Here is a 27,514-nt window from a genome sequence, read left to right as displayed (position 1 = left end):
AATCCGCCAGCCTAGAATTCTATATCCAATGAAATTATCAGGGACCTCCCTGGTGGTCCAGTGGTAAAAAAAATCTGCCTTACAATGCAGGGGACGCGGGTTCGATCCCTTGTCGGGGAACTGGGATCCCACGTGCCACGGGGCAACCTCAGCCCACACGCCACAACTATTGAGCTCACGCACCTCAACTGGTGAGCCCACGCACCTCAATTAGTGAGCCCACATGCCCTGGAGCCTGCGTGCCACAACTAGAGAGAAGGCTGTGTGCCCCAACGAAAGATCCCGCATGCCTCAACAAAGATCTCACGTGCCACAACTAAGACTTGATGCAGCCTAAAATAAATAAATAAATAATACATAAATCTTAAAAAAAAAAAAAAAAAGGTGAAGAAAGAATAAAGAATTTCTCAGACACTCAAAAAATGTGAAAGTACTGTGAGGTGACATGCCATACCAGAAATATTAATAGCTGTTTGGGGAGAAAAAAATGATATAGGTCAGAAAATTGTACAGGCATACTGTGTTTTATTACGCTTCACAAATTGAGGTTTGTTTTTTCTTTGTTTTGTTTTGTTTTGTTTTTACCAATTGAAGGTTTGTGGCAACCCTGTGTTGTTAGATGATGGTCTTTTAGGAGTAAAAGATTATTTTACTCTTTTAGGAGTAAAAGTAAATTAAGGTATGTATACTTTTTTAGACAGAATGTTATTGCACACTCAATATACTACAGTATAGTGTAAACATAAATATTATATGCATTGGGGAACCAAAAAATTGGTGGGACTTGCTTTATTGAGGTGGTCTGGAATATCTCCAGGGTATGTCTCTATCTAAATAATAAAGAGAAGAGTGTCAGAGAAGGAATAAATGAAGGTAAAATAAAATTGTTTTATTATCCTTAACTGATCTAAAAGATTGTTTTTAAAGTAATAATAGTGATAATGCATTGGGTGCTTAAAGTTTCTGAATTAGTAAGATGAATAACAGCAATGTCATAAGGAACTGGGAATACTTTTATAAGATACCCATACCATACCTCAGTAATAAAGTGTTATTTGAAGGTAGATGAATATTAGTAAAAAAAAATGTTCACTCTAGGGCAACCACTAAATTTTTTTTAAAAAAGTTTAATTGATACACAGAGAGAGGAGATAAAAGGAAAACATGTAAAATGCTCAGTTAAAACCAGAGAAGACAGAAGGGGAGTAGGAAGAACCAAATAAAAAATGCAACAAATACGAAAGTTTTAAACAAGACAGATATTAATCCAACTATATCAAAACTCACTTTAAATGTGACTGGACTAAATGCACCAATTAAAAGACAGAAGGTCAGAGTGAATTAAAAAACACATCTCAACTATATAGTGTCTATAAGAAAGCCGCTTTAACTAATCAGATAGACTGAAAGTAAAGAGATGGAGAAAGGTAAACCATGCTAACTCCAGTCAAAAGAAAGCTGGAGTAACTATATTAATTTTAGACAACAGTCTTTACAACAAGGAAAACTATCGGGGATAGTTAGAGGTATTACATACTGACAAAAGGGTCAATTCTCTAAGAAGACTTAACAATCCTTAACATGTATAAGCCTAACATGAAAATCCCACATGTGGCAAGCACTGATAGAACTGCAGGAAGAAAAAAACAAATCCACTTTGGAGTTGGGGACTTCAACAGCCCTCATACAATAACTGATAGATCAAGTGTGCAGGAAATCAATACAGTTTACTGAACAGTACTATCAACCAACCAGAACTATAGTTGATATTTTCAGAACACTCCATCCAACAACAGCAGAACTCACATTCTTCTCAAACTCACATGGAACATTCACCAAGACAGATCACAGGGACTTCCCTGGTGGCATGGTGGTTAAGATTCTGCCTGCCAATGCAGGGTACACGGGTTCCATCCCTGGTCCGGGAAGATCCCACATGCAGTGGAGCAACTAAGCCCGTGTGCCACAACTACGGAGCCTGCGCTCTAGAGCCCATGAGCCACAACTACTGAAGCCCGCATGCCTTAAGCCCGTGCTCCGCGACAAGAGATGCCACCCACCGCAATGAGAAGCCCACGCACCGCAATGAAGAGTAACCCCCACTCGCCGCAACTAGAGAAAGCCTGAGCACAGCAATGAAGACCCAACGCAGCCAAAAAAAAATTTAAAAAAAGACAGATCACATACTGAGCTGTAAACACACCTTAACAAATTCAAAAGAATAGAAATCATACCAAATATGCTATCAGATTACAGTGGAATTGAACAGAAAATCAGTAACAAAAGACAGCTGGAAACCCCCCAAATATTTGGAAATTAAACAACATGCATCTAAATAACATGAGACAAAGAAGTGTCAAAAGAAATTTTTAAACATTTTAAACTGCATAAAAATATAACTTATCAAAATGCATAAAATGCAGTGAAAGCTGTTCTTAGAGGAAAATTTGTAGCACTAAAAACATATACTACAAAAGATATAAAAAATAGCCTAACCTTCCACCTTAGGAAACTAGAAAAATATGAGCGATTTAAGCTTAAAGGAAGCAAAAGAAAAGAAATAAATGAGGGCAACAAATCAATTAAATTGAAAACGAGCAAAACAGAGAAAATCAAAAAAACCAAAGCCTGGTTCTTTGAAACGATGGATAAAATCAGTCTCAGTCTCACTACCATATGACCGGTGCCCCTGTCTTGAGTGCATCTTCCCTACAGCTCCTCAGTTTTCTTCTGAAAAACAAAGCAGATATACCATTTCTCTGATTGAAAACCTCTGCTGATTCTCTATTGCCTAAGAATAAACTGAAGCATCTTAATCTAATATCTAAATTCTTAGACATTCTGGCCCCATTTATATTTCTAGCCCCCTCTCTCACTAAGCCACCTTCTTTGCTCTAAATTCTGCTCCACTGAAAGTATCTCCCAGCCTTGTTGGTTTCTTTAGCCCTCTGTGTGTTTGTGTATGGTGTTCTCTCTGCCAAGGAAGGCCCCTCTTCCACTTTTCCTAGCAGCTAAGCTCTCAGTCCGCCTTCTCAGAGAAGTCTTTCCCAAACCTCCAGGCAGAATTTGTTGTTTTATCCTACCATGGTACTTTAATAGTCTGGCATAAAATATTCATTAAGAGAGACAGTATAGTATAGTGGTTACAGAGGCTTTGCAACTAATTGCCTGGATTCAAATCCTAGCTGCACCATTTACCAGCTGCGTAACTTCAGCAGGTCAGTCACCATCCTTGTGTATCAGATTCCTCAAGTGTAAGAAGAGAGTAACTATCAGAACCTAGGCCAGAGTGGCGGTGTAGTGTAATTCACCAAATGCGGTACTACACAGAAAACGCTTTAGGGTAATGTCTGGCACTGGTGCTCAGTAAGCGACAGCTATTCTTACTGCTATTCTACTGTAACAAACATATACCAATTAGTGGTATTTACTCCCACTAATTTATCATGTCTTCAGTGGTGGGAACCAAATCTTATTTAACTTTGTATCCCTAGTTCATAGTAGGTGGTGGGTAAATAAATGTTAAAAGGCTTACATATGGTCATACACCTACTATATGGTAGCATCATATTTTATGTACACACATTCTGAATTCCGGATGTGCTACTTTTACTATTCCTCACAAAAAATTACATATTACACATAAAAATTTTAAAAAGTTATGTCCTAGTTTTCGTCGTATAGAAAGTCTTCACAGTTCATAAATGTCGAAGTTCTTAAACATCTCCAGGAAAAAAGTACATTGACAACCATTTGTTCTTAGTTGAAAAGTTACCAAGTTGCTTAAATAAAGATCATTTCTTTCTGCTTAATTATCAGTATCTCTCATTAAATTACGAATTCCCTAAAAGCAGGCTATGCTCTCCAAATGCTTAACAACTAGCTGAGGATTTAGTACAGAGTAGAAATGAACAAATGAATGTAGCAACAATTCCCATAGCTTTAAGGGAAAGTACAACTTTCAAGGCTCTTCATTACCTGGCCCCTGGATCTAACCCTCCTCTTTATTCCACCCACGCTTTGTCTCCTGCACATCTCCCTGATGTGCCTTCACAGTTCTGTGCCTTCATATACCCTTCCTGGGGTGGGAGTGGTAGGCCTTCCCCCTGCAATTCTACATTTAGCTAATTACTAATCATCCTGCAAATCTCAGCTCAACTGTCCCCTCTTCTAGAAAGCATTCCCTAATCTCTCAGTTTAATAAAGTTGCTCCCTTCTTTTCCCATACAATCCTGGGCATATTTTTATTATAGCATTTCTCACCTTGTTATGTAACTGTTATTTTGTTTATCTTTTTCCAACACTAGACAAATAAGATTATGGAAGGCAAAGATCATGTCCTATGCAACTTCTTCCCTCAGTGTCTAACACAGTGCCTGGCAAAAAAGATACAAGCAATACATGATTAACAAATGAGTAAAAAGTGATCAATAAAAGTTTAGACAATGAATGAATTAGAGGCAGCTCAAGCCAAAAATAAGTTAAGGTTAATTTAAAACAGGCCAAAGAGAAAGAATTTTCTCTAAATTCCTTATCTGTTTATTTTAAAACAAAGAAGGCTTAGATGACTACTTTCTTCTTTATGGTTTGTTTAAATTCAGTCTTATTACTTGAAAAAGTAATAAACCATTACCATATGACTATTTTTATTGGGAGGTGTTAAGTACTCCATAGGAATAAAAGTATTCAGGGAAAACTGGTATAAATTTGGAAAGTAAGAACTATGAATGTGAATGCAGGGGCAGAAGCAGAAAAAAAAAATCACTATTAATAGTTAGGGTTGGTTGGTAAGCAGAGGATGACAAAACAAAAGGCAATAAGTGGAATCCTCCACAGGGAATTGGTGCATCAACAACAAAGGAATATCAAAAAGAAGAGGTCAGCTCCCCAGTATTGATAACAAATCATCACGGAATGAGCTGGAATATATGCTGCGGTCTGAAAGCAATGAAAGGAAAATGACAAATGCAAAAGATTATGCAGAATTATATTAGTAAAACCTCACAAATGAAAGAAAAAAGTAATAAAATAATGATATCAACAAAAATAATAATGGTAATGAGGGTTTAAAACTGTGAGTTCCTATACTTTTATTTTTATAAAAACATCAACATTTATACATTCAGATAAATTTTGCCCCACCCATTAGTTATCTTAGAAGGTTATATTCACAAAATGATGCTGACATGGTTCAAAATACTTTTAAAAATTCCTCTTTAAAGATTGCTTTCAAGGCATTTTATAAGCTATATCTAAAACTTAGTGTCATCATGTATCATGTTTTACCAAAAGTGGAATTACCCAGCTTGCTCATTTGCCTTAGTTTCCAAACTTCCCCCGAGTAACTTCTGCAGATTACTAAATATCAAATCCTTTCAAAAAGACTGAAAATTCACCACTAATATTCAAAAGAATGCATTGCAGACTCTGAAGCTGATTATGGGGAAAAAATTCTAAATAGTTTCTGAGCAATGCCATTGTTGAAATTTCTTAAGTGTCTGCTTACTATATGCAAGTTGCTGTGGGAGTACCAACTCCAGTTTTTAACCACCTCCATGGAGTGGCTGTACTTTTTCTAAAATTCCAAACAGATCAGTATATAACTTTCCTTAAAAATGACACAATCGGGGGCTTCCCTGGTGGCGCAGTCATTAAGAATCCGCCTGCCAATGCAGGGGACACGGGTTTGAGCCCTGGTCCGGGAAGATTCCACATGCCACGGAGCAACTAAGCCCGTGCGCCACAACTACTGAGCCTGCGCTCTAGAGCCCGCAAGCCGCAAGTACTATGCCCGTGCGCCACAACTACTGAAGCCCGCATGCCTAGAGCCCATGCTCCGCAGCAAGAGAAGCCACCACGGTGAGAAGCCCGCGCACCGCAAGGAAGAGTAGCCTCCGCTCGCCGCAACTAGAGAAAGCCCGCCACAGCAACGAAGACCCAACGCAGCCAAAAATAAATAAATAAACTTATTAAAAAAGAAAAAAGACACAATCGCCTGCAATGAGGTAGAGTCAAAACTCTTTGCAAGGTATAAAAGGCTCCTCAAAATCTGTTGTCCATCTAATTTTGAAGCTCCATCTTCTGCAATATCCCTCCTCTCAGCTTCGGCTCACACCACATCACCTAAGTTCTGTTCCCTGAACAGGCCATGCAATTTCAAACCCTTGTTGCTTTTCCCACATGGTCTTTCCTCTTCTGGAAATGGCCTACTCAGATTTTTTTACTGCCTGGCAATCTATCATGAATAGTTCAGGACCTTATTTAATTCCAAAACAATTTAAACCTAACTCTGCAGTAGCAACTTGATCACTGATTCAAAGAAATATTTATCAAGGCACTCCCCATCCCACCTGAATCTCTCTCTGCTCCAGCCACGTAGCTCTGCTTTCAGTAGCTTATATTCACCATGTCCTTGCCACCAAAGCAATTAAGACATTAATTTGAAAAGCAAAACTTTTAAAATATTTAGAAGAAAATGTTGGAAAATATCTTTATAATCTCAGGGTGAGGAAGAATGTCTTAAAAAAAAGAACCACACACACACAACCTTATCAAAACTAAAAACTTCTGTACATGAAAAATTAACAGAAAACACAAGCCACAAATTGGGAATGAAATATTTGCAACACCTATAAATAACAAAAAAGCATTAGATCCAAAATATGTAAAGAACAGCTACAAATCAATGAGAGAAAGGCAAACCATCCAATATAATAATGGACAAAAGACAAGCATTTCACAAAAAAAGGAAAATGAATGACCACAAATATACCAAAGGCTGCATAACCTCATCAGTAAATAAAGGAAATGGAAATCAATACACAATTTTGTCTGCTCTTTGTTCCTTGTTGTACGGATGTTTGTTCATTTACCCTGTATGTCTGATGCACCCCAAATCCACAAATACTCATTCTCATCCCCTAGAAAAACATGCACTTAATATCCACATCAAGCCTCTCCACAAGGGTTATGCTAACAGTCAACAGCCAATAACCTAGTCTGACCCCGTATAAGGGTATTTCTCAACCTACCCCAGGTACAGTAAAAACATCCTAGGATTTATGGAGGGTATTTCCAGTGAACAGAAAGCTTTTCCATCATTCCTTGAAAATGAACCTAGTGTGAGGTCAGTGACGTGTGTTTTTTATAATCAACTTTTTGGTATCTGCCACAGTACCTGAAACACTTTAGATAATTAATAAATGTATTATGGATGGCTGGGTGAATAGTTGGATGGATGGAGTGAGGCAGGAAATCTTCCTACTGACACCTTATTTGTTAACTTTTCCAGAAACTCCTCTATCATAATTATTTTAAATACTCTTTATTCACTTAATAGAGGTATATGAATGAAAACAATTAGGAAACTTATGGAATCTTTAAAGAACATACTTTAAAATATCAAAGGTGGTACTGATATAAATCTTAAGGACAAAAAAATTATGTGTTACCAGATATAACCCTTTGCTAATCAGTGTTATTGCTTCCTTATAATTTTGGCATTAGATCTTCTACAAATGAAACACAAAAATGTCTCATGGCTAAGGGGTACAGGTGCATTCTCACTAAAGGGGTTGAAGGATGGGGGTTGAAGACTGAAGAGGCTGAAAAGAAAGGAGGGGAGAAAAGAATAAGAAAGCTATGTTTCTCTATTCTTCCACCGGAGCAAAACATAAGAATGATTACCACAAATAGCCATGTCCCAATTATATCATTTCACTGTTGTTCACATGTAGCCTATTTTAAAAAATGCCTTTGGGGAAGAATGAGAGGAAAAATGCTATTCTTATCAGTTTGTTATTTAATAGATTTTATAAATCCATCTGAAATATTAACAATAATATTTAAAATATACTGTCTGTTATTCTTGGGAAGTAAGTTACTAAAGTGAATAATCCTGCATAGTACAACCCAGTTTACCATATTTTTCTTATAGTAGTCTCTCTTCCTCTTAGAAGGAATGCCATGTAATAAAATACATAAAATACTACCTTGAATGAACTGACCCCCTGACACTGGGGAGATGGCTATTTCCTAGGTTTGTTTATTTATTTTAAACATTCTATAATAAAGCCAAACTCTCATTATTTGGGGGAACAATTTAAAAAAGCCCTGATTTTTCTTTCAGGACTGAAGGATCAAGCACATTAGCTATTCTTCTCATTCTGCTCCTTTTATATTTCACAATTAACATCTCAACTAGAGCTGAGGGACAAGGGTAAAGACCTTACAACTAAAATCTCCTAGTTTTGATATCTGCTAGCAGGTTTAGCACTGGAGGTTAAAATTAAATACATCACCTAGTTATCTTATCTCAAATGTCTGGGCTTTTGAATCCAAAAGCCTAAACAGAAGAGTTGCTTAAACAGAAAATATAAGCTATAAGAAACAAAATTTTCAATAAATAAAGGGTACAGAGTTTCATGTTTCTAACCGCCTTCCACCTACAAAGCACATACAACATTCTAAAAATTACAATTGGTTTTAAGCAAAATTTACTAGGTAGGGAACAGCAGCAGGCAAAGACTTGAGATTCAAGAAAAGATAGATTATTTTTCATATTTATTTTTCTTTTTGAAATTACATTCAGGAAAGTTATCCTGTGGTCAAAAGTGAGTCATCCCAAGACATTTTCGTTTATGCATACATTTATGTTCCTAGTAGAACATATATTAATTCATTCAAAAGTACTGAGAGCTACACCAACTTTGATTACTTGAAATATTTGGACCTGTTTTTCAAAGTAACTATTCCTACAATGAAACTTGCTATTATATATCCAGGTTTTAAAAAAATTTCACTTATTTTTAATTTTTGAATGATTAAAAATTTTTTATACCATTTAATATACTCTTGAACTTCAGATAACAACTCATTTAATTTCAAATCGATTGTTCCTAAAAAGCAAAATTTAACACTTTAAACAAAATGAGAAAAAAAGAGACCCATGAAACAATTATATTTAATTATATTTTTTAAGTGGATTTTGAATTGGAATACAATAATATTTAAAGAAATTGATCAAGAATTTCCAATACATATGTTTCAAGGATCATAACAGTTACTAGTTAGATTGTTAAACATAACATAAATGTCTTTAAGGAAGGTAAGAGGTAACAGTGAAACTTGCTGAAACTTCATGAAGCTTGAAAATTAAATCATATAATTTTAAATTTCAAAGACAGTCCTCTACCAAACCATGGTAATAAAACCAGTGGCTGACTGACATAAGAACAAACAAACCAAAGTACAGATGAGAGAGCTCAGAAACAGATCCTCATATGTATTGGGAACCTAATACATGATAAAGGTCACAGGAAAAGGGTGTGATTGTTATGTAGATGGTATTGGGAAAGTGACAAACTCTTAGAATAAAATATATTAGACTCACACCTACAGCCACACACAAAGGTGGGTAAAACTACAAAGTTAAGAGAAGAAAATATATAAGGATATCTTTATGAATCACGCAAAAATTTCTTAAGCATAAGTTCAGAGCTGCATGTCATAAGCAAAAATAAAATGAATGTGATTACATCAAAATTAAATACTTTGGCTCAGTAAAGAACATTGTGAACCAAGCAAAAAGAGAGATAACACAATGGGAGAAGATATTTGAAATGTCTAAAACTGAAGGGATTATAACTTAGAATTTACAAGGAATTCCCAAATCAACAAGAAAAATATAGCAATCCCAATTTAAAAGGATATGAACAAGCAAAATGGAAGGCTATCAAACGTAACAAGAGATATTTTAATTTACTTGGTAATCAAAGAAATGCAGACTAAAATAAGGAAAGGCCGCTTTATACCTACTAGATTAGCAACAAGCAGAAAGCTGGAAAATGCCCTGTGTTCTTGGAGATGTGGACAGGACCCACATATGACTGACGGAAAACAGACAGAGGATCTAAAGGGCAGTGTGTATTACTCAGTATTGCATTCTGCTCCTCAGCATATATCCCAAAGAAATTCTTAAGGGTGAGAACTTGTAAATGTATGTATACTGAACTGTTATTTGTGGTGACTGGGGACTTGTAGGCTACTTGGAGGTCCATATCACTGCCCATCACTAACAAACTGAGTAAGTAAAACCAGGTTGATGTACAATCATTCATATTCATTTAAAAGTATATATTTCACATGAATGCATCTTAAAAACATAATGATGAGTGAAAGGAACTAAGAAATAGGATGAAATATATATTACATACCAGTTCTTGAATATTAGATATACATACACACAAAACAAGTATTTTTCAAGAACACATATGAATGAAAGACAATACCAAATGCTTCAGAAGGGTTGTGCCTGTCCCTCACTAAATGTGCGGCTCTTTAAAGGAAATAATTACCTTCCAGTACTTTTGAATTTAGTTAAACTAAGCCCAACAAATCACTGTTTTATATAAGAACTATGTATTTATATTAGACAACTAAAATTACTTAAATAACAACTTTTTCATTTCTTGAATGACTCTCAATGAAACCATATTTAAATCAGATACAAGTAGGGTTTTTTTCTAAAGCCATTTCCTCAATTTAGCCTTTTTATTCCTCTGACATTAAAAAATTTCCTTTGGGCTTCCCTGGCGGCGCAGTGGTTGAGAGCCCGCCTGCCGATGCAGGGGACACGGGTTCGTGCCCCGGTCCGGGAGGATCCCACATGCCGCGGAGCGGCTGGGCCCGTGAGCCATGGCCGCTGGGCCTGCGCATCCGGAGCCTGTGCTCCGCGACGGGAGAGGCCACAACAGTGAGAGGCCCGCGTAGCGCAAAAAAAAAAAAAAAAAATTCCTTAAAGGAAATTTTATCTGCTCCATAAGCAACAAGAAAAAAACTGGTATCTGTAGGAATATTTGGCTAAAAGTTTCCTGGTTTTTGTTTGTTTTGTTTTGTTTTGTTTTAACATTCGTGACTGTTAGAATGGTATAAACAAAATAAAGTCTGGATCGACTCATCCATCCTCTTGGGGAGGAGGGAATAACTCTCTTGGTTGGCCAGTGATGATAACTTGCCACCTATCATAAGCTATAAGGAAACAGGACCTGACTCAGAGAGGGAAGAGCCAAATCAGTCAACTTCCCTCAGATCCAGAAAGATTTCCACTATCGGAGAAAAAAAGGGGAAATAAAACTGGGTTCTTTATTATGTCAAAATAAATTGTGCAGTTTTTAAAAACAAAATAAATCTGAGCTTCTTCCAATCCTCAGAGAAGCCTACCCATGGTTTTCGTCAACAGGAAATCACATTGGGAATACCAAGATGGTACTGTAGTATTCAGTAACTTAATAAAAGAAAGCAATTTTCAATTAGTATTTTGGAGTCATTACAACTTTGGCATAATCTGCCATTCTTTCTATGGAATTATGGTTGAGGATGATGACTTCTGCACTATAATATTCTGAATCAAGAGTAAAGCGTAAAATGTCAGCCACTGTTGCTCTAGGTGGATCCTTGGGATACAGTGGTGAATACCAACAACTAGCAAATGTAACATTTACCATTGGTTATGAAATGACAACTCTTTTAGGATATCTGATTTCATGGAGCTTAGAGTCCATGGTGTGATATAGGTGTTGCATGTTATACCATGGAAGTATAAGACACTAGGAGAAAGAAAGCACAGCAGGGAAACCTAATCTATCTGCAGAGTAGCCGGGCTGTGGGGAGGAAGAGTATCAGGGAAGATTAAGCACATTTTTTGAAGATTTTTAACAGCAGAAGAAAACAAATAGACTTCACTGCCCATCCACAGGCTATTCTAGACAATCAGGTTTTTGCAGCTTTGTTTTCTGTATGTTAACGCTTCACGCACAAACTTTTCTATACATGATTTGTAATCAGTTTTTCCAAGTGGAAAACACCAGCCGTTCCGCCCTTGAATCATTTTAAGAGTCTACAGGGACAGCATCAGCAATTAGCAGCCAGGGCTGGAGTTAATTCCTAAGGAACTCTTGTTTCCTGCTTCTGTGTCAGTTTTTGTCTAGGAAATACAGAGTTAAGATCCATACCCAAGTACAATGCTAGTTATTTTTACAGAAATGTATTCATTTATACCCTACCACAAGTGGTACAATGCCGACTTTATTAGATTAAGAAACTGAAGTTCAGAGAGGTGAAAGCAACTTGCCAAAAAATCCAATAACCAGCATTACGTGAAATTTGAATTCAAGACAGGTAACCTGAAGACCAGTGCTCTTCCTATTAACTGGAAGCTGTCTCTTTGTCTTTATGAAATAATTTTATTTAGGAAAGCAACTGTGATTTTATTTTCTAACTATTCCTAGCAATGATAGTACTATTTGTTCTTCTCTAAAAACATTTGGACAAAATTAACCCAAGTATTTTTGTCCCCAAGAAGTTAACAAAAAAAACACACAAAACCCATGTTTACTCTGTGTATCTCCCACCAAGGGTGTAACCAGACTAGCAACAGGAAATATGATTCATGAGTAATATCTTGGCTGAGAGTTCTTAGTATCTCGACACACATCTGACAGATCAAGGGAATATTATATACAACTAACTATATTTTCTTTTCCTTTGAATTTTCTGTTCTCTCTCTTTTTTTAAATATTTATTTTACTTATTTATTTATTTATTTTTTGGCTGCGTCGGGTCTTCGTTCCGGCACACAGAATCTCTGTTGCGGAGCGTGGGCTTCTCTCTAGTTGTGCCGCACAGGTTCCAGGTCGCATGGGCTCTGTAGTTGTGGCGTCTGGGCTCCACAGCGTGTGGGCTCTGTAGTTTGCAGCATGCGGGCTCTCTAGTGGAGGCGCGCAGGCTCAGCAGTTGTGGTAAACGGGCTTAGTTGCCCTGTGGCATGTGGGATCTTAGTTCCCCAACCAGGGATGGAACCCACATCCCATACATCGCGGAAGGATTCTTTACCACTTGGACCACTAGCAAAGTCCCCCCTGTTCTCTTTGGTTCAAGTCTTTCCCAATCCTCACACCATGCACTCAAACACATAGCCCCAAATATAGAACAACAGTCAGAAACAGTAAGGAAATAATTTCTTGGCAGAATTCATTGAAGTAAAATTACAAATAAAAATATATTACCAGCCATTAAATATAACAATGTATTATGTATGTACTTTAACATGTTCTGAGCAATTTTTTCCATTAAAGAAAAATAATATGAGATAATAACCTTAGAAAAAATTTACTCCAACATCGACAGGAACTATTCATCTTATTCTTCTATGAATAAAATAATATACTTTTATCTTATCCTTATAAAATGATTGCTTTTGATGTAAAGAGAAATTCAGGTTTCATGGAATATTTTCCCTGCATATTCACTATAAATGTAAATGTCAACTATTTCAGCCTCTACTGTTCCTTACCTTGGTCTTAGGCAAAGCTAAGTGGTGTGGTGGATCCAGCTCATACTAGCTCGTGAAAGCTGATGGCCAAATTTTCAGAAATTGTAGAGAGCCAGTTGTCAAACCTTAATAGCCTGAAACTAGCCATGGGGATAACATTTATATCAAAGAAATCAACAAACACTAAAAATGGGGGTTCCTTGGGGTCTTTTCCTGAATAGCCGGTTGTTAAACATTTATCAGCACACTACTGTGCTTAGGCCTCACTAGCACTTTAAAAGCTTATATTTTATTTACTTCATTATGTCTCTTCTTTTTCTCTTTAAGCTCTGACTCTGCCTTTCTATTTAATTTTTTCCCAAAGCCTACCGTTGAAAATATTTAGACTTAACCTCAGAGAGTTACAAGATTATGACTAAGGATCTAAATTAAAAATATTATTTCACCAAAATACTCTCATAGGAAATGTTTCCCTGAATCCTTATCTGATTGACCTGATTTAGCATACTCTGCTACTTTAAAGGCAAAGTCTATTCCTTGTGAGGTTGCTAAGACTAAATTTTTATTCTGATATAAATATTATGCTTGAAGCTTATGCATATGTTCCTCATAAAACATAAATGTATATAATATCAATACTAAAATTTCTACAGTTTTTTGTCCAAGAAAGTAATAAATTATACAGTGTTGAACATCACAGGCCTTTTGCATTAAGTATGAATCCATATTAAACCAAAAAGAAGAGGATAAAGTCTATTAGTCTTTTACTGAAGAAATGAAGCAAGAGGTTATAACTTCTGTAAAGGCATTGAGAACTGAATTAGGCAGAATGTTTACATTATAGAAGCTGTAAAGCAAAGAGCAGGGTTTCCACAGACTCATGTGCAAATAGGTTCTTGCTGCCACTTAGGTTCAGCCAATCAAACCCACTTGCCCAAATTCTGAAAGGCAGAAGTGAAGGACTCTGGATGACATTTACATTTTTAAGCTACAGAGATTTCAGTAGTAATTACCCTCCTGTTTGCTTGAGAGGCAGGGTGTGACACATACATTTGGCTGCCCACAATAATGTGTGCATTCTAGAGCAGGGGTTAGCAAACTTTTTTTTTTAAGGGCTAGATAATAAATATTTTGCCATGTGTTTTCTGTTGCCATCGTAGTGTGAAAGCAACCATAGACAACAGGTAAATTAAAAACTATGGCTGTGTTCTAATAAAACTTTATGTATGGATACTGAAATTTGAATTTCATAAAATTTTTAGGTGCCACAAAACATTCAACCCTTGTGTACTGTTGGTGGGAATGTAAGTTGGTATAGCCACTATGGAAACAGTATGGAGGTTCCTCAAAAAATTTAAAATAAAGCTACCATATGATCCAGCAATTCCATTCCTGGGTATTTATCTGAAGAAAATTAAAACACTAACTAAACGCTAACACTAACTAAACACTAACACCAGCTAACACTAACTAAAGATATATGTACCCCCATGTTCACTGCAGCATTATATACAACAACCAAGATATGGAAACAACCAAAATGTCCACTGACAAATGAAGGATGAAGAAAATGTGTATATATACACAATGAAATATTATTCAGCCATCAAAAAAAAAGAAGGAAATCTTGCCATTTGTGACAACATGGGTGGGCCTTAAGGGCATATGCTAAGTGAAATAAGTCAGACAGAGAAAGACAAATGCCATATGATCTCACTTATATGTGGAATCTAAAAAAAAAAAAAACCAAGCTCATGGGTACAGAGAACAGATTGGTGGCTGCCAGAGGTGGGCCGGTGGGGGAGGGAATGGGCAAATGGGTAAACGGAGTCAAAAGATACAAACTTCCAGTTATAAAATGATTAAGTCATGAGGATGTAATGAACAGCATGGCAACTACAGTTAATAATACTGTATTATGTATTTGAAAGTTGCTAAGAAAGTAAATCTTTAAAGTTCTCATCATAAGAAAAAAAATAAAACTATGCATGGTGATAGATGTTAACTAGACTTTTTGTAATGGTAATATATACAAATACTTAATCATTCTGTAACCTAAAACTAATAAAATGTTGGATGTCAATTATACCTCAATAATATTTTTTTTTAAACCCTATTATTCTTCTTTTGATTTTTTCAACCATTTAAAAATGCAAAGTCATTCTTAACTGGAGGGACACACATATATTGTTGAAGCCAGATTTTGCCTGTTGGCCATAGTTTGCTAACCCTTGCAACCGTATCCTGATCCATAGAGAAAGTAGGAGCTCCCCTGAAGGCCCAGCTCTGTGGTATAGCACTAGGAGATGTTTATAAAAGGTCAACCATGAGCCTAAAATCTGTTTCTTCAGCCCTTTCTATCCCTTCATAAACCACGAATACCCTGTAATAAGTATCTTTCTGCTTAAACAGGCTAGAATGGATTCTGTTCTCTGCAACTAAATCCTGACTGATTCATACTGCTACTATATATTCTTTAATATCAAGTATCCAGTGTTTCAATGTTCAATTACTTTATAAATGTCATTTTTTATAGTTATTTTATATGAATCAGGATCAAAATAGGGACCAATTATTGCTATTGGGTGATGATGTCCTTTAAGCCTCTCAGTGTGGGATTCCCCAGTTTGTACAGGGTACATACTGCTGCCTACTGGAAGACCTGTGTGTTCATTTATTAAGCAACCACCATGTTCCAGGCAGTGTTCTAGGTCCTCAGAATACAGAGGGGGAATATAGGCATAGTAATAAGTATGTGTCCCTTGGGAGCTCAGATTCTAGTGAAGGAGGGAAAAAAATAAACCAATATATGTCTAATGGTAATGGCTATGAAGAAAAACTAAGTAAGCTTTGAAAACAGAACATTCCCAGGTTGCTTGTTTGAGTCTGCACAGTCAAGGAATGCTTTTCTAAGGAGTTAACACCAGAACAGAAACTTGAATGAATGAGAGAGTAATCCATAAGGATTTCTAGGGGAAGAATCTTCCAGGCTGAGGGACAAGCAAAATCAAAGGCTGGATGGAAGAACGTGCTTAGCATGGTTGGATAACTGTAATGAAGCCAGTAAGGCTAAAGCAGAGAGAGAGGGGGAAAGTGTTAAGCTGTTGATTGTCTGCACTGTGATTCAGTGTTTACTTCTCTTCAGCCACTTTGAATCAACTGATACCAAGGCAACAGCTCTGTACACTGTCTCCTCCACTCTGCTCTGTCTTCCCACTGTTTTCTGCATAAAAAGTACATGTGTCTTTTCTTGCAGCCTCACCAAGCATGCCACTCTATAGCCCCTATGCCACCTACTTTGGGAGAGCTCTGTGCCACGTTTAAGATGTTTGCACACTTCCTCAATTTGCTCTAAAGTTTACAGGTCTTCTTGCAGTCTGAGGATTGGGATTGTGGCTTTCTACTCATTTCACTAAAGTTAAAAGATTTCTTCCCTAGTCTTCATCCTTTTAGTTATGGGCAGAACTTAAATTTCTCAGTTCCTACATTTTCTACTTCAGTCAACAGATATTCCTATTTGAAAATCTGAGAAATTATAAACCACTGAGATCTATAAACTGGTAACTCTTGTTCAAAAAAAATTAGCACAAAATTAATTTTAAATATATACTAAAGTATCTAAATGGAATATAAAATTGTGAACTATAGTAAATTTCTACTATGATACTTATATTCAAGCTAAGAAATGATAAAAGGCAAATAAATGGGTATCAATATCCAAATGAATATGCAGTGAAAAGAGAATAAGTAAACGCTGAAACAACAGAATATAAGTTAAGTAAATATAGCATTATTACTTTCAAGAACATAAGCTCCGGTTATGTTAATAAAAGCTTACTTTGGTTTCTGATTTAAATAATCATCAAAATGTCTTGTACTTACCATAAATCGATTTGCATAAAAAGTATTCTTCTGAATCATCTAAAGGTACTTTAAAAATGTCAGCTCTTTTAAACGGGTAAACATCTTCCTCAATCTCAGTTATTCGACTTAATAGACAAATCCTTTCTTCATAAATGCAAAGTTTAGGTTAGCTCTTACTAAGTTATTAAAAACATTGAATTAGTGAGTTCAAGTGATTATAAACAGTACAAAATTTTGTATGTGTTAACTTTTATTTCCTTGTTCATTTCTAACACTTTTTACATCCAGGTACTCTGCTAAGTGTTAGTAACAGAAAGATAAACAGACCATGTTCTACCCTCTAGGGTCTCACAGTTAAGTTAAAGATACAGAAGTAATGTGATAACTACTATAACAAACAATAAGTAAACAAGATGCTATGAGAACACAAAGGAACAAGCATCTGACGATCAACAGAGAAAATGACATTTGAACTTTGTTTTGGAAACTGAATAGGCGTTCATTCAGCTGACAAATAGGCCCGACCTTATTTCTGGCAAACAGACCATATGTATACTGAAGAGAAGGCACAAGACATGCTGCTGTGTCTTTCTAGTAGGTTAGCAGAGCTGGAACACAGGGTGAACATGGCGAAAAGCTGGAGATAAGGTTTGCATAGAATAGGTAGACATGGGCAGATCAAAAAAGGCCTTTCATACTAGGATAACAATAAATGCCCATTAAGCAGGAGAGCAATATATTTCTAAGCATAGTGTGAAGTGTGAGATGAATATTTTAATTATCCCTCAGTGATAAAATCAGTGGCAGTGGAGGTAGGGGTGAGGAGCAATGGTATGGGAAAATGTCACCAATACAGGATTAACAATCTGGGAATGAGATGTCTTTCGGGATCAAACAGAACAGACAAAGAATAAGATTTCTAGCCTGAGGTACTGGAAGAATGGTAGTGTCATCGACTAAGTAAGGAAACAGAGTAAAGGAATAAGAACTAATAGGAGGGCTTCCCTGGTGGCGCAGTGGTTGAGAGTCCGCCTGCTGATGCAGGGTACACGGGTTCGTGATTCGGTCCGAGAAGATCCCACATGCCGCGGAGCGGCTTGGGCCCGTGAGCCAGGGCCGCTGGGCCTGCGCTCCACAACAGGAGAGGCCACAACAGTGAGAGGCCCGCGTACACCCCCCCCCAAAAAAAAAAAAAAGAACTAATAGGACAGATAAAAATAGAGACAAATTTAGCTATGGTGAAATAAAAGAGCCATGAGAAAATGTAAAGCAAAATAAAAACCCAGGATGTGGACTCAGGAGAGAAAAAAGCAGATATATACCTAAATAACACATCTAAAACAAGAGGTAATATACCAAATAATAAGCAGAGATCTTCAATTTAAATGACTGTAATGTTATTTTCTATTTTACAAATAGAAAAAACTATAAGCATATTTGTAAAACTTTTTTTAAAAAAAGCATTTCTATCTATTGAAAAAGATTTTCTGAAACTTAATATATATCTGGGGTTAAAATAAATACTGCAAAGAAGAAGATACAGTAAAAGTAAGTATCCCACCACTGGGCCCTAGTTGGCCTTCCCAGAATCGATTACTGTTTTCATTTCTTGAATATCTTTGCAAAGCTATGTTACATGTGTATAAGCATAAAGATAGATAGATATTATATGTATGCTTATTTAAATAGCCTATTAAAAATAAACAATATGTGAAGATACATTTGTATTTCCTAAACATGGTATTATATCAAGCAAATTTATAATGACAGCACTAAAAATCTAGTCAATTAAAAAAGACATTTCTACTCACAAGTAATGTGCAATCTTAATTTGCTAATAAACTTAATGGTAGTAAAGATTAAAAACAAAACCCCACTAAATTCTCTTCCCATACACTGATCTTTAGGGGATTCCTTGGATAACAGGTTCTGAATGTGTGAGCACAATAAGGCCCATTTCCCTGACGGTATTTTTAACTCAAGACTTCAAATCTGGGCTCCAACTGGAAAGAGGGGCGGGGAAAGATTATGAATTAGTCTCTAATTCAGAATATTTTACTCGACATGGCTAGCCCAGGTCCACTAATTATGTTATACATGAGGGATTTTCAACCTGGCTGGACCTTATACATGAGGGATTTTCAACCTGGTTGAAAATCTGATTCAAATCTGATTCAACCTGATTCAATCAGAATCAAGTAAGGGCCCTGAAAAAAGATTCTGATGCCCAGGACCCACCCCATTCAAATCAAAATCTCTGGGGCTGGAGCCCAGGCATTGCTTTCACAGCTTCCCCAGTTGATTCTAACATGCACCCAGGGTTGAGAACAGAAACGTAAGATCAGATTTTATGGAAGGCACCCTTAACCTTTTTATCTTGTTACTAAATAATGTTCTAGTGTGGGAAATGTACTTTTAAAACTCTTGGGCAGGGCTTCCCTGGTGGCGCAGTGGTTAAGAATCTGCCTGTCAATGCAGGGGACACGAGTTCAAGCCCTGGTGCGGGAAGATCCCACATGCCGCGGAGCAACTAAGCCCGTGTACCACAACTACTGAGCCTGTGCTCTAGAGCCCGCGAGCCACAACTACTGAAGCCCACGTGCCACAACTACTGAAGCCCGCGCATCTAGAGCCCGTGCTCCACGGCAAGAGAAGCCACCGCGATGAGAAGCCCACGCACCACAATGAAGAGTAGCCCCCGCTCGCCGCAACTAGAGAAAGCCCGCGCGCAGCAACAGAGACCCAACTCAACCAATAAATAAATAATAAAAATGTAAAAAATTAGAAAAAAAAAACTCTTGGGCAAAGGTGGTTCTAAATCATCAGTGTTCCTCATATTGGACAAAGTGACATGGGAAATCTCACAGTGCAGCACTCAGTAGAGCATCACCTCACATTCTCTGGACAAGCCCAACAGCCCAGTACAAACCCGCTCCGAGTAACTGCATTATGGAAGAAACAGGATCAAATGGTGGAAATGCTTTTAAATCTCCCTGATTTACAAAGAAGTTTCACACTTAGAGACAACCAAACTTATATTAAAATTTAACAACCAAACAGCCAGAGACAATTACTACTGCTTGACTGCAAAAATTCAGAAGTGAAGTGAACAAATTAGACCCCCAAGAAGTTGCATACTCAACATCTCTTTTATAGGGATTCTAACCTAGGGGACATGGAAGAGCTTAAGCCTGTGATGTCCAATATGGCGGTCACTAGCCATACTTTGTAACAGGTACCTCCTATAAAAAAAGCATATATAAACAGTAGCACTTCCCACCCACGGACATAACCTTTCAATCATCACATCAAAACAAGTAGGACTATGATTAGTACCAAATGTTCTCCTACCTCTTTGATGTTGTCATGGTCCTGGGGCTTCACTGCTTTTTCAGAAGAGCATAACTAATCGTAAACCATAACCAGAAAGATACACCTCCTTTGCTTTATTCACCATCTCCAATTTCATTAGCTGGTGGTACATCCAAGATTCTTTGCCTTCCCTTTAACCCCACACCCCTGCTTTGTGGCAATGGGAATCACAACAAAATACTACTAATGGAAAGCTAATTCTGCATCCCACAGAAAAAACAAACAGAAACAACAACTTTCCAATAGCAACTGTAGAATGCTGTTCCTTAGAAGAACTCCAAGGCATGAGCATAAACCCAAGATTTAATGCCTAATTTGTCATCAGGAACTTCACAAAATAAAGACAATGATCTCCCAGATGGACTCCCATTATGGATAAACAATCTGGGTTTGAAACTGAAAAAATGAACAAACACACATAAAGAGACTGTATGTCATGGTGTGATGGCGGTCTATTCAGTCACACTCAATTTATAGGAAAAAAGTCAACTGTTTGATTTTTAAATCTAGCAGCTCTCACTCTGATTCTCTGTTCTTAATACATCCCTGAAAAAAACAACCTCCCTGCAATATCTCATCATATCTTAAGTAAGTCAAATAAAAATTACTGAAATTTGGGTATGTACTTTATCTGGGAAGACAAGATTCCTCTAAGCAAAAGACCTCACATAGGGCTTCCCTGGTGGCGCAGTGATTGAGAATCCGTCTGCCGATGCAGGGGACACGGGTTCGTGCCCGGGTCTGGGAAGATCCCACATGCCGCGGAGCGGCTGGGCCCGTGAGCCATGGCCGCTGAACCTGCGCGTCCGGAGCCTGTGCTCTGCAATGGGAGAGGCCACAACAGTGAGAGGCCCGCGTACCGCAAAAAAAAAAAAAAAAAAGACCTCACATGAACATGAATACAAGTAGAAGGCAAAAAAGAGTCACAGTGTAAGACAAGACCAAAATCTGTCTTACCATAAATTATATAGGCCTGATGTGTGAACTATAAGGTCTGCGTTCATTAAAATTCCATAATTCAAATATTATTAAACTAAGTATTTAAAAAAATCAATAAACCAGCAGGTTCTTATCAAGTTAAATATATTGATCATGTAGCTGGCAATCCTGTTCTTAGACATTTACCATAGAACAGGGGTTGGAAAATTATGGCCACGTGCCATACCTGTTTTGTAAATCAAGTATTATTGGAACACAGCCACATCCATTCTTGTTTGTATTGTGTATGGCGGTTTTCATCCTACAAGAGCATAGCAGCTGCAACAGAGATCATATGGCCTAAAATACAGCCTATCTAGTCCTTTACAGAAAAAGTTTGCTGATCTGTATAACTTATGATCATATAAAACTTATACACAAAAGTTTACAGCAGCTCTATTCATTATGGCCAGAAAAATGGAAACAACCCAAATGTCCTTCAACCAGTTAATGGATATACAAACTGTGGCACACACGTAACTCAACAGTAAAAGTGAATAAACTTGATACACACAATAACTTGAATGATTCTCAAAGGCATTATGCTGACTGAAAGAAAGCAGTCTCAAAAGGTTACACACTGCATGATTCCATTTATATGGCATTTTTAAAAAGAGAAAACTTTATTGATGAAGACATATTAGTGGTTGCCAGGGGCTAGAGGTGGAGAGAAAGTGTATAAACAGATAGGACAAGGAAGTTTTAGGGGTGGTAAAAGTTTTCTATGTCTGTATTGTGGTAGAGGTTACACTAATCTGTGTATCAAAGTTCATAGAGCTGTACTCCAAAGAAAGATAAATTTCACTGTGTAATAATTAGAAAAATAAAAATTTTATAAAACAGTATGTTAGGTTAAAGAAAAACAGTAAACTAATAAGGAAACAGACTCCAAAAATTCAGGCCAAAGAATGAGAGTTTACCAAGAAAGATAAGATCAGCAAGTGTGGTCTAGGTCGCTATACTCTTGGGTTTTATTCCTGGTTTTTATCATTGAATCACTATAAAGCATTACATCACAGAGAAATACTCTCTGTGATTTTTGTGCACACAGTTTGACAGGTGATATCTGAGGGTGAACATAAAACCCTCAATGCAATACTTCCCCTGTCAAATATGACATATCACATGAAGAAATACTGCAATCCAAGTTATCTCAGAATACCCCCACTGTGCTCTCCAGATTAGCCATAAATGTACAGGTATGTTTTATATCATAGTTGTCAGCCCTTTTTCCACACTCCCTCATCTCCAAGCTGTCTAGAAAATCTGACATCTTATTCCATACACACATCGAAAGATTCTACCATATATGTTTTAGTTCTGTACAAGGTCTCTAACTTTCTTTTCGGCAGCCAGACCTGCAGACTGCCCATGAGCAGTGTGTAAACTAACTGCCAACCACATTTAATCAAAAGATAAATGTGGCAAATACAAAATAATTTTCAGAGAAAACAGAGGTATGGGAATTAGTTCTTTCACAGACTCAATAATAAAAACAACTTTTAAATTAGTTATATATTTTGTAAATCCAATAAAATAGATTAAAAAAAATCAAACATGAAAAACTAGAAGATTAAGATCCTTGTACCAGTAAGAACATTCAAATTGATTGCTTCCATTGTGTATAATTAACAGACCATGTCTCAAGTTAAAATCTGGAAGACAAAGGACTCAGGAATGACCACTAATTGTAAATCATTTACATCGACATCAAAGAGAAGAAAAATTTTTCATCTTGACAGAAAACACATCCAAAAGTCTCTAGCTTTTTGCGGTGACTTTAAAATGTCAACAAATTCTTAGATACCTTCAAAAAGAGGAGCCTATCTCCCTTCCTCCTGAATGGGGACTCCTAACAAACAGGATGCTGGGAGTTAACACTATGCAACTTCCAAGACTAGGTCATTAGAATGAATTCAAATCCTAGCTCTGCCATTTACATTAATTCCTCTTTCAGGTCTATTGTCAGGATCAGAGATAATGTGCGTTAAGCTGTTTACGTGATGCCAGAACATTAAAAGCTTAACATATAGCTTCTAACAACCATTTACATATAGTTCTCAAAGGCTCCTGGAAGGTGTGTATTATCAAAAGTTAAAGATGAAAAATGTTTATTATGTTGTTAAATGAATGAAAGTCACAAATTGCTGAAATCAAATGAAACTACAAACAGCATAAGACTTTAGAAAAAAAATCTTGCTTTCTATTAGGTTGGGTTATGTAAAATGCGATTTTTGTTAGGTCAGAAACAGTAGACTACCAGCAATTTTATATGGTTAAACCTAATGGTAGTTACACAAAGAAAATACAGGTAGGCATAGAAATATTATGGAAGAGGCATTTTCTTATTACCAAAAACTGAAATAAATTTGTATCTCACAAGTTATGGCATAAGAAAAACTGAAGCCAAGATTGCTATATAATGAACTAGTCAGTCTTTTTTTCACAGCCATTTTAATGTCAGTTGTTAACCCAGCCTATTCTGAGATCAAACAAAAGTTAACTATATTTGTATATAGTTATAGCAGTCTCTATCAGAAATATCACTAGGAGGCATTGAAAGTGAGGGAAATAATGGCTTACAGAAATGCATTAAGAACAATTAATTCAAAGATTTTTAGATTATAGTGAAATATAAAACATGTTTTTCAACAAGCAAGAGACTACTCTCTCCAAATCAGACAAAAGATGGGTCTTATAAAAGTTCGGAAAATAATTGGAAAAACAGCACCTTGAAACAAAAACACAAATTCCCATTCATTTAATTAACATTCACTGAAAGCCAGATGCTGGATGTTGCCATGGAGGTAAACACAGAGAAAACACTGATAGTTAAAATATGTTCATGGAAAAAAGGAGAAAATACTGCTCATTATGAGCTCCTTTTAATTTATCATTTTAAATTGCAAATATTCTGACAATTAAATTCAATAGTAATGGAATTATTTCTAAAGATCATATATCTTATGCTTAAAATCCAATTTATTTATGACAGTTACGTTCTTGGCACTCATTTAATATTCAAAACAACCCTGTAAGTACTGTTATTATCCTCATTTTAAAGAAGAGGAAACTGAGGCATAGAGAGGTTAAGTAAGCAGCCCAAGGTCACAAGACCAGTAAATGGTAGAGCCTAGATTTAATCAGGCTGTCTGGCTCCAGAGTTAGTACTCTTAATGACTTTATTATGCTACCTCTCATATTCAACTTCATTAGGTTACCGCTCAGATTCAACTTTATTAGCATGGATCCAAAGGCAGCTGACTTTCTGATACCAACTCTGACAAGCAAGGCAGAGGAATGAATTAAAATAAACTATTATTCTCAGGCACAGTATTTAAAAATCTCTGACTCATTAATCTGTTAATAGCTTTTCACTGCACAAACTGGCAAATTATTTGTCAGAGTGGGTAACAAATCTGAACCAAAGATCACTCACATGGACAAAGACAAATATCTACTGGTTCATGAACCTAAGTATGATGACCCTGATTTAGACACATACAGATGGAATAGATCAAACAACCAAAAGAAACAAAAAGAAAATTTTAGGTATAGAATACAGGCACAAAGGCTCAAAGATGATCCAGAAGTCATATTTTGGGGAGTGAACGTTCGAGAAGTTGTTTGATCATTACAATGTTCTGCTATGGACTGGCAAACTACAGCTCATGGGCCAAATTTGGCCCACAGCCTGTTTTTGTAAATAAAGTTTTATTGCAACAGAACTATTTTCAGATGTATTGTCTAAAGCTGCTTTTGTTGGAACAGCAGAGTTGAACAGCTGCAACAGGGACTGTATGGCCCACAAAGCCTAATATATTTACATTGTGGCCTTTTACAGAAAAAGTTTGCTGACCTCTTGTGTTATACTCAACAAATCAAGTAGAAAACAAATGTAAAAAACATGATCAGTTCTTAAAAAACTGATTCTTACTTTACATAAGCATTAATTAATATCAAATGTATTCTATGGTTAGAGACTTGCAGTTGAAGGGCTACCAAATTTCATCAAATCCAAGTTACCATCAATTATAAGACTACTGTTATTTTACGTACCACCAAGAAAAAACACTGCCAATTTTAAAAAAAACATAACTTCCTATTATATCTACTGTAAGATGATTCTAGTTTCAAAATTCTGCAAATGAGATAAAAGTGCATCTTAGAATTGATGAAATACAGTACATCATTCTACAATGATTTAAATTCGTAAACGAAAGGTAATAAGGTTGTAATAAATCTACTAAACGGGATTTCTTATCACAGGGTACCTGAAGGCACAAGGAGTTTCTCTGTAATACTGTGCCAACACCTATAAGTACCGAGAAATATTAATAAAGAACAAAGGACTAAGGTTTTGCAGGCTGTCCCACATGTAGGGCACTAGATAAGGAGGTCTACTGTAAGCCCCACTGTACAATGCATGTTGGTCTTTCCAAAACATTGGTAGCTGTATTGGGTACATTTAGGTGACAGAAGACTGAAATAACACATAAGGAATACATGTTTTCCTTTTGATATTAAACACATGATCACTTATTTCAAAGCAAAGGGACACCTCTAGAGAATTTTCCATAGCAGAGCATACATGAAGAAAGTTTGAGTCACTGCTTTTACTTGGAAGGAGGGAGGGAGAGAAAGGGAAGAGACAAAGAGAGCAGGAAGGAGGGAGGGAGGAAAAGGATGAATTAGAAGCAGACCTCATAGATTCAAATTTAACACTTTATTTTTGCCTTCAAAGTATTAGATTATCCAATTTTATATCTGACAACGAACAATTTAATATGCAATTGAGAACTCTATGTTAATAATTACAAAGCTTTAATACATAAGAGTGAAAATTTTTATAATACTGTTTTAATTCATTCTCATACTCATTAGATTTCATATTTCAAAACAAACCTTTAGGGCTTCCCTGGTGATGCAGTGGTTGAGAGTCCGCCTGCCGATGCAGGGGACATGGGTTAGTGCCCCGGTCTGGGAAGATCCCACATGCCGCAGAGCGGCTGGGCCCGTGAGCCAAGGCCGCTGAGCCTGTGCGTCCAGAGACTGTGCTCCGCAACGGGAGAGGCCACAACAGTGAGAGGCCCGCGTACAGCAAAAAAAAAAAAAAAAAAAAAAAAACACCTTTATCTTAGTATCTCATTATTTAAGAGATAATCTTCTTTGAAGGCAGCAGAGTTATGACAGTCTAAGAAAAGCAGGACAAAAACAGTGTATGAACATTTAGCAAAGAACTGTTTTCAGATATTTAAGAAACTATGCTACACACCCATATATTTATGTGTTACATGTCTGTATCTACCTTTCTCTCTAACACTGCATGAGAACAGGGGGAATGGCATTAAATATAACACCTGTTTCAGAGTGGCTCACCTGCTCACAGACACACATATAAACAAATTAAAAGCAAGGAAAGGGAAAATAAAGAATATTGAGTATTTACTATATACCAGACACTGTCCTAGGCGCTTTGGATAAATTAATTCATTTAATCTTCAAAATAACTCTCCTCTTACTTCCTTTAGCAGATAAGGAAACAGAGGCTCAGAGAGGTAAAATTCCAAAGTCATACAGCTAGTAAGTGGCTTAGTTATTCATTCAACAAGTGGCTGGGTGGAGCTTTAAACTTTTTTCTCATATACTACACTACTGTCAAATTGAAGGAAAGAAAGCATATGTATCTTCAATATATATTAGATAGAAATAAACCAAATTTTCTGTGCTGTAGTTTTGCCTTTTGTTGTTTCACAAAATAAAGCAAGAATGTTGCCCACACATGCAAATTCTAAAAGCTGGAGTTCCTAGGGCATTTCCTCCCTAGAAAGGATCTCAACCATTCCACAACTTTAAATACCATCTGTATATCTCCTCTTAAACCTCTGAGCTCCAGGACTGCATAACTGTCTGCCACCTGACATGTCCACCAAATGACTTGCAGACATCACAAAATTAACATTGTCAAAA

At 36.6% G+C, this 27,514-nt stretch overlaps 1 protein-coding gene across 6 annotated transcripts in view; it reads right to left on the bottom strand.

Annotated features, from left to right (window-relative positions):
• Positions 1 to 27,514, bottom strand: part of WDFY3 (WD repeat and FYVE domain containing 3) — a 261,777-nt gene that overhangs the window by 180,957 nt on the left and 53,306 nt on the right. The window lies entirely within an intron of this gene.

Source organism: Delphinus delphis, chromosome 5 (assembly GCF_949987515.2).
Source record: "Delphinus delphis chromosome 5, mDelDel1.2, whole genome shotgun sequence".
NCBI lineage: Eukaryota > Metazoa > Chordata > Mammalia > Artiodactyla > Delphinidae > Delphinus > Delphinus delphis.
This window is presented reverse-complemented; position numbering and strand designations above follow the sequence as displayed.